The 15,483-nt window shown below is 39.7% G+C and overlaps 1 protein-coding gene across 1 annotated transcript in view; it reads left to right on the top strand.

Moving 5' to 3' along the window:
- SYNGR3 (synaptogyrin 3) overlaps positions 1–15,483 on the top strand; it is a 430,098-nt gene that overhangs the window by 99,087 nt on the left and 315,528 nt on the right. The window lies entirely within an intron of this gene.

The following is a 15,483-nucleotide window of genomic DNA, read 5'->3' as shown; positions in this document are numbered from 1 at the left end:
GGAGGACAACCATTCTGGCATTGAGGATGTGCAGCTCTCAGAAACAGGACAGTTCACCTTTTCCTCAGAGGACTTAAAACCCACTTCGAGTTGAAGAGACTTGAACATGCAGCCAAACATTTGGAATTAGAATCAGCAGAAAGAATGCAACATTTGGAGGCCGAAGAAAATGAGAAATAGAGACAACATGAAAAGGATGGAGGTAATGGGGAAGGGAGTAACTGAACCCCAGAAGCAACAAAGGTCAGTAAATTTCTTCCTCAAATTACGAAGGGAGATAATTTTGATAGTTTTATTCATATATTTGAAAGAGTATGTAAACAGTATAATGTTGGTCAAGGGCTCTGAGCATGGTTCCTGATCCCCTTACTCCATGGTAAAGCTGTAACTGCTGTTTCTAAATTGTCTGATGCTGATTGCTTAAACTATGATACAGTTAAAAAATGTTTATTGGAATGTTTTTAGTTAACACCTGAAGCTTTCACAAAAGGGTTTTGTGAGCATAGACGCAAGGTAGATTAAAGTGTGCATGATTATATTCCTGAGTTAAGCACTTATTTTCATAGGTGGATAAGTAGGTGTCAGGTAACCACTTTTGAAAGGCTAGCAGACCTTTTGGTGAGGGAACAAGCCCTTAGCACTTTGCCTGTCGACATGAGAATCTGGTTGGCAGACCGAGAATGTAACTCTGCAGATGAGCCGGGGAAAAAAGGAGGATCTCTATTTAGCAAGCAGGGCAGCACTGCACAGGAAAGGGATACCAGTGCTGCTCATGGATATAAGGGAACCAATGGTGGGCAGCCTAAACCACCTGAACAGAATCCACCAGTAGCAGGGTAGCCACTAGCCACTAGTTCAGGTACACAAGCAGGATCAAGGGTTAAATGTTTTAAATGTAACCAGTGGGACCATGTATCATATAAATGTCCACAGAAGCAAGAAGGGAGCAAAAGGTGGGGAAGCAAGCAAGTGGGAATAACAGTATGTCTGTGGTATGTTGTCTGGAGACAAACTATCACCAAAGTTCTAATCAGATCTTACTGGATGGAAAGCAGGCCACTGCTAAGAGAGACACAGCCTCTGACATAACCATTGTAAAGCCTGCATTGGTTAAGGAGGAGAAGTACTTGTTTGGGTAGTCCACTCCAGTCAGTTTTAGGAGTGGACCCCATTCCAAATGCCTTTGGTCAGGGTTCACCTTGACTGTTGGGTGGGAAAGGAAGCAGGCAAGTAAGTGTGCTTGAGGATATCCCTGCAGATGTCTTGATAGAAAATGATTTTGATAACACAGTACCTTGTGGGCATGCAGTAACATGCAGTCAGGCTTGGAGACAGGCATGTGGGTCTGGTAGCCTAAGGGAGACCCAAGACCCCACACCTAAAGCTAGGAATGGAGAGATGGCTATTTCAGGGAGGGAGCTACCTTGCAGCAGTGAGCCTGAAGGCAAGCCACAGCTGCTGGTAGGTACTGATGTTCCCTTGGACAAAGTGACTGCAAGGGCAGAGGTGAGTGGAAGTACTCAGGCTAACAATGTGACACCACTGTCAGAGGATACTAGACCTCCTGTAGAAGTGGAGCTGGGAAGTGTCACGAAGATAGAGTTGAGACAGGCTCAGTTCTCAGACCCTATACTAATAGGCTTGAGGGAGGTAGCTAGGAAAGTGCTTGACTCTCAAGGAAAAGGGGAGTCTGTATACTGGAACAAAGGGTAACTGTATAAAGACTGGACCCCTGAAGGGGGGCTAGATGTTGAGGTAATACAGCAGTTGGTAGTGCCTAGACCCTACCATCTGGCACTTCTAGCCATAGCCAATGATATTCCTTCTGCATGTCATATGGGCATAAAGTGTACCAAGAGACATATTATGCAGAGCTTTTATTGACCCGGAATTGCAAGGGATGTAATAGCGTACTGCAGGACTTGTGAGCAGGTGACAAAAAGTAGGCAAGGCAGAAGACAAGGTCAAGGCTCCTTTGATGCCTTTGCCTGTGATGAGGAGCCATTTCAGAGGGTAGCTATGGACATTGTGGGGCCTCTGATTACCCCAAGTTCCACAGGGCAGAAGCATATCCTGGTGGTAGTAAATTATGCAAATAGATACCATGAGTGCCTGTAGTTATGTGTTTAACATATGAGTGGCCGTGTATCTGTGCATCCTAAGATGGAGTGGCATACCATGTAGGATTGGTTCCTCTGCTTTGCACCTGGTGTTTGGTGAGTAACTGGGAACATAGGCTCCGTCACCTCCATGACTGGGCAATGGAGAATTTTATTTTTTTTTATTTTTATTTATTATATTTGTTTACCAGGTAATGTCTGACTAGGCCAGAAGCCCATTTAAAGCAGAGACCCAGGCAAAAATGCTCCTAACATACAGTAGAGAATTCTAACAAATACTAACAAATATAACAATATTAATATTATTTCATAAAAATACTGTATACTTCAAAAGCAAACAATTACTTATAGTACAGATATGAAATACAGTTTCAAAACAATGTACTTGGCCATACATTTGTAAAATAGGAGACATATTTTAACGTTTTAATTTTAGAATGATATAATTGTTAACTGTGAGTGTGTGCATGTGTGTGTGTCTTCTGTGGAAGGTTGGGCGCCGGGCTGGCAACTCGACACCATAAAACTCCACTGCCAATCATGAGCAGACAGATGATCCGCTGTGGCGACCCCTAACCAGGAAAAGCCGAAAGAAGAAGAAGATAATTGTTAATTTCTTATATCCCATGAGACTTGAAATTATATAAGTGTGTTTGTATATGGCTGTATGCAAGGTGGATTGGTTGCAGACGGGGGTACCTAGAAACCTAAGTTCTTAAAGAGTCTGGAAGAGTGTATATATGGATGCCAGCTTAGATGTAATACTAATTAATGTGAAATAAATGCATTTAGGTAGTGCAATTTAAAGGTATATTATATCCTACATGTTTGCTTATTAATTAAAATCATAGGCGAAACATATGTGGAATTACACCTAAATTCAAAAGAAGAACATATTTTAGTCAGATAGTAACAAAAATCATTAAAAATTAGGTACTCTAGAGAGAATGTGTTAGCACTGCCTCTTTATAGAACATTGGTAAGGCTGTATGCTGTATATGGTACACAGTTTAAGAGACCATATATATTTAAAAACTAATAAAAAAATAATATATTTGAGTAGTTGCAACAAAAAAGACTTCTCTGTAGGGTGAGAGGAAATAAAATGTGGACTTGTAAGTTAATAGAAGCCAAGAGAAGTGAGTGAAAGGGTTATAACTGGCAAATTTAGAAGACATTTTGAAGGAGACGCATGAAGTAGTTCTTCATGGAGACAGTGAATTTGTGGCATACTTTAAATGAGCAGGTTTTAGAGCATAATTCTATAAATGGTTTTAAATTAACCAATCATAAGTGAAGAAAATGTAATAACATCTGCAATTAACTGATTACATTACTAAACATCATGATACACTATATCCTTTTTACTGTCATGACACAATGTAACATTCAGTAGGGAACAAAGAGACCAAAATGCCTTAAAAGGAAAGAAGCATTGTAGGAACTAGGACTACAAGAAATAGCTGTACATTATATTATGGTCTACAACTGGCCTCAGTTCCCATGACATTATTTATGGACTAGGTGCAGAAAAAAACAGGATGTACTAGAATGTTCATTTGTATTCCAGTGTGCTGTGCTGTATTTCTTAGTGCAGAAAGTAGTTCATTATGCATTACTGTGCTATGCAGTAGTTAATGGAATGACAACTTTATGAACTGAAAATTCCATTCCCTCTGGCTATTGCATGATTTAATAATGTGTAACAGACTTAATACTTTATTGCAGCAAGTAATACTTGTGAAGAAACCAGCCAGAATAAGTATATTTTGAATGCATGACACTGAATTTGCTTCATTTTTTTTCATATGTAAGCAACTTTGGTTCATTCACTATATGACTTTGTGCAATTAGAAAGAGCATATCTGGAAACCTTGTTCTACATAAAAGGTCTATATTATGTGATCGAAGAGTCTACTCTTCGAACACATAATAATCGACAAATACACAGGGAATGCTGTAAATGCAAACGGTCATGTCCGCAAATGTTTCCTCAAGAAATCTGAGAATTTTTTCCTTGGGAAAAATTCATGTGGCCATAAAAAAAAAAAAAAAAAAAAAAAAAACCTTTAAAACACTAATCAAGTGGGGGACTTCGCCCCCACACACCACCTAACTAAATATACCAAGTCCGAGATCACTCTACACTGAAGAAAAGGGCAATTCCCAATAACGGCCAACTTCATTTTTTCCTGAGGAAAAATTTGCGGACATGACCGTTTGCATTTACAAAGTTCATTGTGTATTTGTCGATTATTATGTGTTCGAAGAGTAAACTCTTCGATCACATAATATAGACTCCTCCATAAACACTGCCTTATGTAATTCTGCTTGCAATAAAATTAGCTCTACATACTTGTACATTGGTGGCAGAAGGGGTATAAACCAGAAGGAAAAAATGGGGTTGCGGTTTGGCTCCACATTCAAGACTGAAGTTCTAAATGTTCTTTTAAGTGTGACTGACTTAAAGATGCATATAGCTAGGCATCTTATGGTCCCTGTGATTGATTGCCTAGTATTGTTCCTGTGTTCCTGTGATGGTCAGCTGTTGCTGCGGGGTCCTTACCCATGGATGTAAGTAGCAGACTTCACTGTAACACACCAGGAGTAACAGCACTAACTCACTTCATGCTGACAGATCAGAGCAGAAAAGTGCAATCTGAAAAGTTAAGTGGTTCTTAGACTGGTAGTGGCACATGTGTATTAGACTAGAAGTGATTTAAGAGTGTCGCTTCAGTGGAGTAGATGAGTAAAGGCCTAACTACGGTCCAGTCACCCTGGGTACAACTGGTGGCTCAGGTGACTAATGGAGCAGCAGGGAGAGAGGGGGGCTGGAGGATATTTATCACTGATGGTCCCTTAGGGAAGGCATTGGTCATAAGAGAGGAGTTGCCCTTGACCATGAGGGTCGGAGATGGGTTAAGGAAGTGGGTGAGGCAGTTAAAGAAAAAAATACCCTAGAATTGCAGTGAAGATGGCTGAACACCCCCCCCCCCCCCGATCCATGACCAGCTCACAACAATATTAGAACAAATCCAGTGGGATAGAGGACAAGCTGGTAGACCTGGCTTAGATATGGGGCACTGTGGGCCGGGCTAGTAAAATGATGTTCTAAGGGGAACAAAAAAAAGGAAATGATTTAAGAGTGAGAGGCCAGCTGAGTCAAAGGCATTTAATCTTTATTAGTGAGCATGCCTATGCTTTGTACATGATTCCACTTTTTTCTCTTCATCAGATCTTTACCTGTGCCATAATTTGTGTGCTGTTACCGACTGCTGGATGCCTTTAGTGGGTGTTTTGAGAGCAAGGGTATCTAGCCTGTCTTGTGTTCTGAAGACCCTCACAAGTATATAAGCAGATACATACCCAGTCTGGCATTAATAGAAAGGATTAAAGCTATGAGCTGTTAATGAGCTGCTTCATGTAGTCTAGGGTTTGATTCCTTCAGCCTCTGTTCGACTAGTGTGTGACTCTGAGTAAGTCTCTTAATTAGACAGTGCTCTAGACAAACTGGATTAGGATCCTCAATGGCTTTCTTAATGGCATGCCTAGTAACTACTTATGTATATTTGGTAGCAGTGTATGAGTACAAGCAATGGATATAACTGCATAGGACTATGCAGAGGATAGAAGACTGTGAATTTGTAAGTACTGCTATTGTAAATAAAACTAAAAATAAATAAAAAAAATTATACAACTGCATGAACACTTGTATTGGATTAGCAGTGTGGGCACATATTTGTCCACAAATATATAAGCCTGACTTTGGGATGTAGTGGAATAAAGCCCTGACTGTGACCCAGATCATCCCAGCTAGACTAGTGGCTCAATCCGCTGGAAGAATCGGATGAGGCAGTATAGGAGTGAGATATTTGCATGGCACTGAAATCACAACAGTAGAAACAGTGGCCATCACAGCTAGTGAGTAAAACCACACATAGGCAAGGGAAGGTATAGTACACCCTGTACTGGCTCAGGTTGTCTCATCAGTCAGTTAGGAGAGGAAGGGCTGGGGACATAATAGAAATGTTGCTATTACCAGGTAATCACAAGGGCATGAAACACCTCCATGCCGGCCTGGTTGATGCCCCCTTACCTGGCTCTTGGCCCGGTGCAATGGATACAGCACATTTTGTACTGGGCTTACAACACATTTAAGGAGGCTTAATCATTGGCAGTCACTTAGGCAGAGATATAAAAAATATGTGTCTGTGTATATCTGGTAAAAACATCTGAGTACAAGTTACAAACAAACAAGGTGAGCATGTTGAATACAGCTGTTTAAGCATCTGTACTAGATACAGCTCTTGAACAGAAGAATAAGATCTGATGCTTCAAGTACTAGCACTTCAAAAAAAAAAACTGAAATTGAATTCTAAAGTTAGCTGTTATATATTTCAAGTGATTTTACAAGGGAGCGTCATCCCCCTGCACCACCAGTGTAGGTAGCTGCCCCCATCCCTGCTAGTTATACTAACTGTGAGAGTGCTGTATCTTGAAGTATGGGAAATACTCAAGGAAACCATAGCCTTGCACTTAACATATAGTCTAATCAGTCATGCCTGTAGTTCTTCTGTTGTGGGGATTCCAGTTGCTGTCCTTGGAATTTCAATGGATGTGCATTAGATACTATTGTGTACTCATCTGCTGTTACATAAAAATATGTGAGAAATGCATGTGTGCATGAATTCATGCACTTGAATCAAATGCAGGAACACCCTTTGCAGGAACACCCAACCTGCATGAAAATCCCTTTCATCACCCTTTTAATTCTTATTCCACTGTACCTTACTACCTCCTATACCTCCTCTCCTCTTCCCCCTTCTTTTTGGTCCCACCTCGCAACCCCATTCCACATTATAACCACACCACAACTCACTTCCATACTATATCATCCTCTCTACTACAGCACAATCCTCTCCAGTATTTTAAACCAACGATCTTACCCACCTCTACAAGGCATTACTTTCCTAAGGCCCTAATCTACTGCACACAACAGTCTAAAGGCAAACTAAATCTTCTACTATTTCCCTTTTTCTTCCACCTATTTCTATCAGGTGATATCCACCCAAACCCTGGACCTAGCACTACTAACAATCTCTTCCCCCCAAAACGTAGCAAACCCACTAATCTTAAAAGCCTAAAAATAGTTACTGTCAATGCCCAAAGTCTAAGAAATAAATCTACTCTTTTCCATGCCTGGCTTCACCACAACCTTCCAGACATTGTAGCCATCTCTGAGACTTGGCTAAAACCTACCATCTCTGACTCTGAAATCTCTCCCCCTGGTTTTCAAGCCCTTCGATCTGATCACTTAAATAGAAAAGGTGGAGGAGTAGCCTTGATTTTCCCCAGTCTACTCCCCATTATTCCTTACCCAAACCCCATTCCCCAGTTCTACAACGCTGAACTAGTCATAGGTTTACTACAAATGAATATTCGCAAAAGTATCTGCTTCACTTCCCTTTACATTCCCCCAGGTAACAATACTATAACCCTTGAAGAAATCCTCCAATGGGTCTCAACTAATATTAACCTAGAGACCTACATTTTAGGAGATGTTAATATAGACTGGAACAAAGTTAATAACCCTAACCCAGCCATAGCTGTCAATCTTTACAACTTTACTCAATTAACCAACTCTATCACTAGACCCAACAAGAGCAATCCTCCAGGATCTACACTTGACTGGGTCTTAGCTCCCCACCCCAACAATATCTTGGACTCAGGAATCCTTCCCGACTCTTTCAGTGACCACCTACCTGCCTTCATCCACCAAGCAACCCAGTCTCCCCCCTCCAGCACCAATACCTACATACACACAATATAACTAACTTTAATCTGCTAACTTTCTCTATTACCCTCAAACAAACTAACTGGAATAATCTAAAGGCTTTACCACTTGACAGCGCCGTCAAAGCCTTTAACTCTACTTTCCTAAATATACTTAATTCCCAAGCGCCACCTCGAACTATAAGAATCAAATCTAAATCCGCATCATGGTTAACTAGGGAAACCAAAAAACTTATGCAACAGAGAGACAAATGCTGGAAATTATCTCAGCATAATAAACAACCAGAGACCCTAATTCAATATAAGCAACTCTGCAACCTTACTAAAAGACATATATCCAAAGACAAACAGTCCTACTATATGACTCTCCAAGCCAACCATTCTAAAAACCCCAAACAATTTTGGAAGTCCATTAATTCACTTCTCAACCCAGGCACCAAAAATAATCCTTGTCCAGATACTACCAAGTCCGACCCATAAATTGCCACTCTTTTCAACTCCTTCTTTATTAATTCTATAGCTGAACTAAATAAGTCCTTCCCTATTAACCCATCCTCACAGTTCAGTCACTCTACCCCAGCCTCCAAACCCATTCTACCCCCCACTTTTCAACTCAAACCAGTCTCTACCTCATATATAAAACAGCTTCTCAGCAAACTGAAACCTTGCTCTAATGCCCCAGATAACATTCCATTTAAATTCTTACAAATTGCTGCAGATGGAATCGCCCTCCCCATTAGCATCCTAATCAACAGATCCTTACAGGAATCATACGTCCCCAAGCTGTGGCGTATACTGCCTTTATACACCCCCTCCACAAGGGTGGTATAAACAATAATACCTTAAACTTTCACCCCATAGCCATCCTCTCCCCAATTTCAAAAATATTGGAAAAATGCATTCATGTTCAGCTAATGCTTTTCCTTACCGAAAACCACCTCCTCTCTCACACCCAACATGGCTTCCGTCCTGGCCATAGCACTATAACTGCTCTATTTTCTTTCCTAGATGTAGTCAATCGTGCCCGTGACACTGGTAAAATAGTATCAACAGTCCTACTAGATCTCTCTAAGGCTTTCGACACTGTCTCCCATACTCACCTCCTTAGCCACCTAGCTAACCTTAACCTCTCACACAATACACTATCCTGGTTCTCAAGTTACCTTTCCAACAGATCCTAAGCTGTAAAATGGAGGAAAGGCACCTCTAACTTCCTTCCTACCCCCACTGGAGTTCCCCAAGGTTCCATTCTTGGCCCCATGCTCTTCAATATATTCATCAATGACTTCCACTCTGCCATCCCAAATACTAAAATCGTACAATACGCCGATTACTCCACTTTAATCTGCTGTGCCACCAACCTCCCTGAACTTCTAGCACACACTCAAACTGCCTTCTCTACCACTGAGAACTGGATGCTCCAAAACCACCTATCTCTAAATGCTAACAAATCTAAAATACTACTCCCCCCCCCCCTCAAAATCCTTCCCTCTTGACAAAAAGTCCTTCAAAATTAGAAGCCATAACAACTCAACCATAGAAATTGTTCCCTATGCCAAACTTCTTGGAGTCACCATAGACAAAAACCTAAAATTTGACACACATATTCAGCTCAACATCAAGAAAACACATCAAAAACTTGGCCTGTTATACAGAAATATCCACTATCTCTCTCCTTCCTCTAGACAAACACTCGCCACCACCTATCTTCTTCCCTCTCTAATGTATGGTGCCCATCTATTAACTAACTTATCTGCCTCCATCTCCTCAAAAATGGAAAGCTGTTACAATAAAATTTCAAAATTCGCCATCAAAGCCAAACACTCCTCCCATCATTGCTCTGCCCTCCATTCACTAAACTGGCTAGAACTTCCCAACCTTCTAGACTACCTCCAACTTACCACTGCCCATAGGCTATTATTTAACCCTTCTAAATGTCCTGCACTATCCAACATCCTACAACCATATACCCCTAACAGGCCACTTAGATCTGCTCACCTAAACCTACTCACTGTCCACAATCCAAAGCAACCTGCCGGGCAGCACCTACTATCTTTTTCTTTAGCCAAGAAGTGGAACTCTCTCTCTCTCCTTCTTTAAGAATGACAGAAAATCCTGACAACTTCAAAACTCTTCTCCATTCCTACCTGTTTTCTAAGTGGAAGTGCAACTGCACTTTCCCCACCTAGCCTCTTCACCGTTCACACAAACTGTATTGCTATACTATTTCCTACTACCATCAACCTTGTTCCTGATTTACTTATTGTTTACTGTTGTCCTGTGTATATATGTAATTATTGTAAATAGTTTGCTCTCCCTTTATTCCCCTCCCTAACATTTATGCTTGTTCTACCACTCTGCCATAACTAGACTCAGACTCTATGTAACCTTAACCATCCATATTAATATATGACTCTTTTGTTATGTAAACACCATACCTCTTATTGTCTCTGTATCACAATCTACTAGTATTCATACCATTTAGACTGACTGTTGCATACTTCTGTATCTGTACCTTTGAATCTTATGTTAATTTTTATCTTTCATATTCTGCATTATCTTTTGTATTATGTTAATTTTTATCTTTTGTCTTTTGTTTTATCTTTTGTATTTTTTTAATGTGGAGCTTTTCTCCCCGGGCCTCCACTGAAAATGGGCTCCTGAGCCTAGTGGACCTCCCTGGTCATCAAACTGAAATAAATAAATAAATAAATGTCTGCCATGCTCTGTTCTTCGGCAAAGGTTTGTGGCTCCTACAGCCTAAGGAATAAGGGGTACTGCTTTACACAGACATGAAAGGATAGACATCACTTTCAAACAAATTTAGCACAGGCCTGGATTTAACCGTCAGTATTATCTAGAGCAACAGACAAGTGGTCAAAACTGTGTCAGACATGGGTTTGCATAGCCAAGAAAATATGTTCTGAGATATGATAATGTTTCAATGTTTTTTTTTTCTGCAAGTTAGGTTACTGAGAAGAGCATGTTTATCTTAGACTGATAACAATATGTGTTCTGAGATATGCACAAGCAACTATTAAAATAGCTAAACACATCAAGGGGGATACAACAAGATACAACAAACACTGACCCAACATGCATACAAGAGCACAGTGAATTTCTTATCAGACTTTGTACAAAGAAGAAGCAGTCCTTATTAGAAGAAAACACTAACAAATTTAGAGCTGCTGTGAGCATAAACACTTAAATTATCCCATCATTTATAAGTCAAGAGGCCAGTGATATTGAAATGCATTTCACTTTAAGAGGCAGCTCAAGTTGAACACCAGACAGGGCCCAAGAAGAGGCCTGACTAACTTACATAGGAGTTAGTAGACAAGAAGGAGAATAGGCAAGCCTTTACCTGTGTTTTCATTCTCCCTTCTGCAATTACTGAGTACAGACTACTGGGTGATGAGGAGAAAAGGATTTCATTACCAGGTAAGAGAAGCATACACTGAAGGCAGTAAAAGAATGCAACCGCTCTATAATTTTAGCTCCTTAGGAGCCTATCTGTAATTTCAGCTCCTTTATAATAAGCATTTATTTGTTTAATTGGAATGCTTTTCACAAAAAATAATCTTGGCTCAAACATGAGTATATTAAGTAAGAGGGTACAGGGAAAACACCCTACATGAGAGTTTGCTCGCTAGACTCTTTGTGGAAAAATTATACTGGTCTGAACACTTTGATGAAACATTCTGTAAGATCATTGTTCACAAAAATGCAGTCCACTCAAATGTCCCAGCTCCTTATGTGCATGTATTAGTGCCAGAGTGATGATATTAGATAAATCCCTCCTGTTCTTTTCATCTGGGTATGTGAGATTTGTGATTCTGTCTCCCTAATAAAATGTTATAAAAAGTTCTTGGGTAGGAATAGCCAAGTTCAGTGGCACTATTTTATAGCATTATGATATCTGTGCAGCAGATGGCACACAGAGTAGCCAAGTTCAGTGGCACTATTTTATAGCATTCTACTGATACCTGTTCTACTGATACCTGTGTAGGAGACAGTACACAGAGTAGCAAGTTCAGTAGCACTATTTTTGTAGCATTCTACTGATACCTGTGCAGCAGACATTACACAGAGTAGCAAGTTCAGTGGCACTATTTTTGTAGCATTCTACTGATACCTGTGCAGCGGACAGTACACAGAGTAGCAAGTTCAGTGGCACTATTTTTGTAGCAATCTACTGATACCTGTGCAGCAGACAGTACATAAGTTGCTTTATGCTGGCAGAAACAGATGTGGCTGAAGAGAAACAAGATTCTCTCAGACTGAAAAGAAAACATCTTGGGAGTAGGCTAATGGGTTCACATTTTGAGTTCATATTAGTCCACCCCACTAAACTCAGTGGTTCAAGTTTATTTAAAAGTGACCTTTAACATAACTTGCTGTAGACCACTGCTTTCCACATACCTTAGTAAAGTGTTGCTGGAGTTGATGGGTGTTGTAATGGCAATTTATAGCAGTCTGTGTTATTCTAAATATATTACAAATCCTTCTGATGAGTAGGGAAATAAACTATGGCAAGTAAGGACCATGCAACAACAGATACCAGATGCAATACCTTTTTTTTTTGGTGGTGGATAAAACATCCCTCCCAGATACTTGAAGCTGTTAATCTGTTCCACTATTTTCCCTAATACTAATTTTCAACTTTTTTTCTGATTTGCCCAATTTGTTTCCATTACCACTATCTTGTATAGACTCAGTTTCATCTCATGTGCCTTCAGTTTTGCATTCCATCCCCCTATAAGCTAATATGACAAATATTATTACAAAATGTTATGGTCTTATAAGGAACAATGTTTCTAACCAGAGATAGTCTGGTATTTCTAATGATCTATTTAACAAGTATAAGACCCATTATTGACTATGGGGAGGGGGCTTTATGTAGATTAAATGTTTTGCAACTGAAGATTTTGGAATAGATTCAGAAAACCTTTACCAGACAAATAGATGGGTGTCATAACTTATTCTGCAAAAAAAGACGGGTATATTTTTCTTTGTATTCTTTGATGTACTGGTCTCTAAGAGGTGTCATTATTATGCTATATAGATGCCTTAAGGACAAATTATTGGCTGCCACATTAGATATTGATTTTATTGATCATGGTATTGGTACAATGAATTGCCAATTAGCTGAAACACCTAATGTTCGTAAGGATCATTTGCATATATCCTATGTGCCTCTGATACAAGAGGTTTGGGAGGTCACTCAGTGGAAGTTCTAGCTTTGATGGAGTTTTCATTTTGTTTTTACTGATTGTTTTTTCAGTGACCTTCTCACCTATTGTTTTGCAGTGAATAAGATGTAAGGATTCCTGTTTCCAATTTGAAGTTAAATAGATCTTTTTTTCATATTAGGGCAGGAAGGAGTTCATTACCTAGACATGTAAAACTGGTAAATGACTTATCAGTATTTAAACATGCATTAGCTAACTGGTTTTCTAAACTTCTATATTCTCCAGTAATATCTATTAGGCAAACTTCAAATTGGCCAATGTAGACCCTAAGTTTGTTAGTTTGCACATTCCTGTTCTGAGTCTGCTAGTACTGCCATATCATTTGCATACAGCAGCTTTGCTGATCTGATCCCTGCAACCTGTTTGCCAATGTAATCCATAACTAGTATGAACAGCAGTGGACTCAAAGGTGAACCCTGATGAATCCCACTGGGAAACCATCTGTGATTCCAAGCACTGTTTGTACTTGTGCATTATGCATAGTCCTTTTGTCTTGTGTAGTGGTGCTGTTAGGAAAAGGGTTTTTAGTAATATCATGTGTAAGGTTAGGGTTAGAGTTAGCATACAGCTTCACCCCCCTGCACCACCTTACTCATATGTGCTAACCTTAATCCTAGCCCTACCCTTGCCCCTAACCCTACACATTGCATTATGCATTACATTAATCTGGGCAGGTGGAATGGGAGTGAGCAGCTTGTGTCTGGTCTCCCAGCCCAGGTGGAGGAACTGGGGCAGAGTACTTGCCTAGGCATACCTCTGCAATTAAACCACTGTTTCAGACAAAGCTCATAGTTGAGTCACACACAGAGGCATGGGCAATTAGACCACAAGCCCATTGCACACTTTCCCTTGGATGCTACAGACATACAGGTAGTAGAGAATATGTACAAGACAGAACAAAAAAAAACTCTGATGGATTCCCGGATGATGGCCTCATTATTTGTTCTCACCTCATTGAAACAAATGAGCTGGAGACTGGTCTCACTCCACTAGGAATGGATGGATTATATCAATTATGGGAGACTGGTAGTTGGCAAATATCTGGGGGACAAAAAAAAGCAACTGAAGTCTTAGAAGTTGTTACAAAATGTGATCACATACAAGAAGAGCATCACAAGAGGCTGATATAGTTATTTAAATGAATTAATGAATAACTTTGAATTAAATAACAGCAAGTGTTAAATAAGTGACATCTCTAAAATTCATGCTTTATATTCTAGCATCAGAAGGACTGAAGTCAGCTATAGAGAGTTTCAGAGCAATAGTACAAAGGTTAAAGCCAGAAAACAAACTGGCATTAATGAGGATTCTAGCAACAGTGCAGCATGGTGTAAAGTTTGTACCCAGCATGCCTACAATAACTATGCCTCTTAGAAACTGTTGGAATGTGAAATAGCTTGGGGCAGAAAAAGAAATGTGAAGTACTGAAGACACTGGTTCCAGAAGTACCTGTACTGAATTACTATGCTAGAAACAAGCCAGCTGTGCTGCAAGAAGAAACCAGTCAGACTGGTACAAAATTGTGGTCCTACAGGAAAACAAAACATGGGGCCAAAAACATTTACAGATGCACAAAAGGGAAATGATCAAACAAAGAAAGAGCTGTTAGCAGTAGTGTACGGATACAATCAATTCTACTAATAAGTTAATGGCAAATAATTACAAATAGATGCAGGTCATATACCCTTGCAAACATGCTTAGAAAGCCTTTTTTATTAGTATGTATAACTTTGATGTGAATTTGAAATAAAGATAGACAAGGAGGTATATGATACTGTATATGGATTACATTAAGGTTATTTGTTTGACATGGGGATTTGTTCAATTATTTCAACCAAATCCCATTACATTTACTTGCACATTGTGGCGTGGGTTTGTTATCATCACTGAACCTTGGGAGTAAGGTGGTCTAAACATTAACCCTCAAGGATGAATGACCCTGGAGTATATTTAGAGATGTTGGATCATTGGGATTCCAGGGATCTTGCTGCTCTGCAGAAACACTTTCCATAGTATTCGTTATCAAAATTGATGTTCCACGGTGATTTATTTTGCAGACATAGTAATTTTTATAAGTTACTATGAATGCAGGAATTACATATAGCAAATATGTTGAGTACAGCATATATATATATATATATATATATATATATATATACACACCACAGAAGCATGATGACTTGTTAGACAAAGAGCTATCATTTTGGGAATACTGTAGTTACCAGTAACAGAAGGAAAAGTAAAGGAATTTCAGAGATGTATTGACACTGACTTTGAAATGCATTCATTGAAATAAGTTACAATGTGAGGACTGTTGG

This window comes from Protopterus annectens, chromosome 12.part0, assembly GCF_019279795.1.
Source record: "Protopterus annectens isolate FY-2018-M chromosome 12.part0, PAN1.0, whole genome shotgun sequence".
NCBI classification, from domain to species: Eukaryota; Metazoa; Chordata; order Ceratodontiformes; family Protopteridae; genus Protopterus; species Protopterus annectens.
The sequence above is the reverse complement of the archived record's forward strand: the minus strand, read 5'-3'. Positions and strand labels throughout refer to the sequence as shown.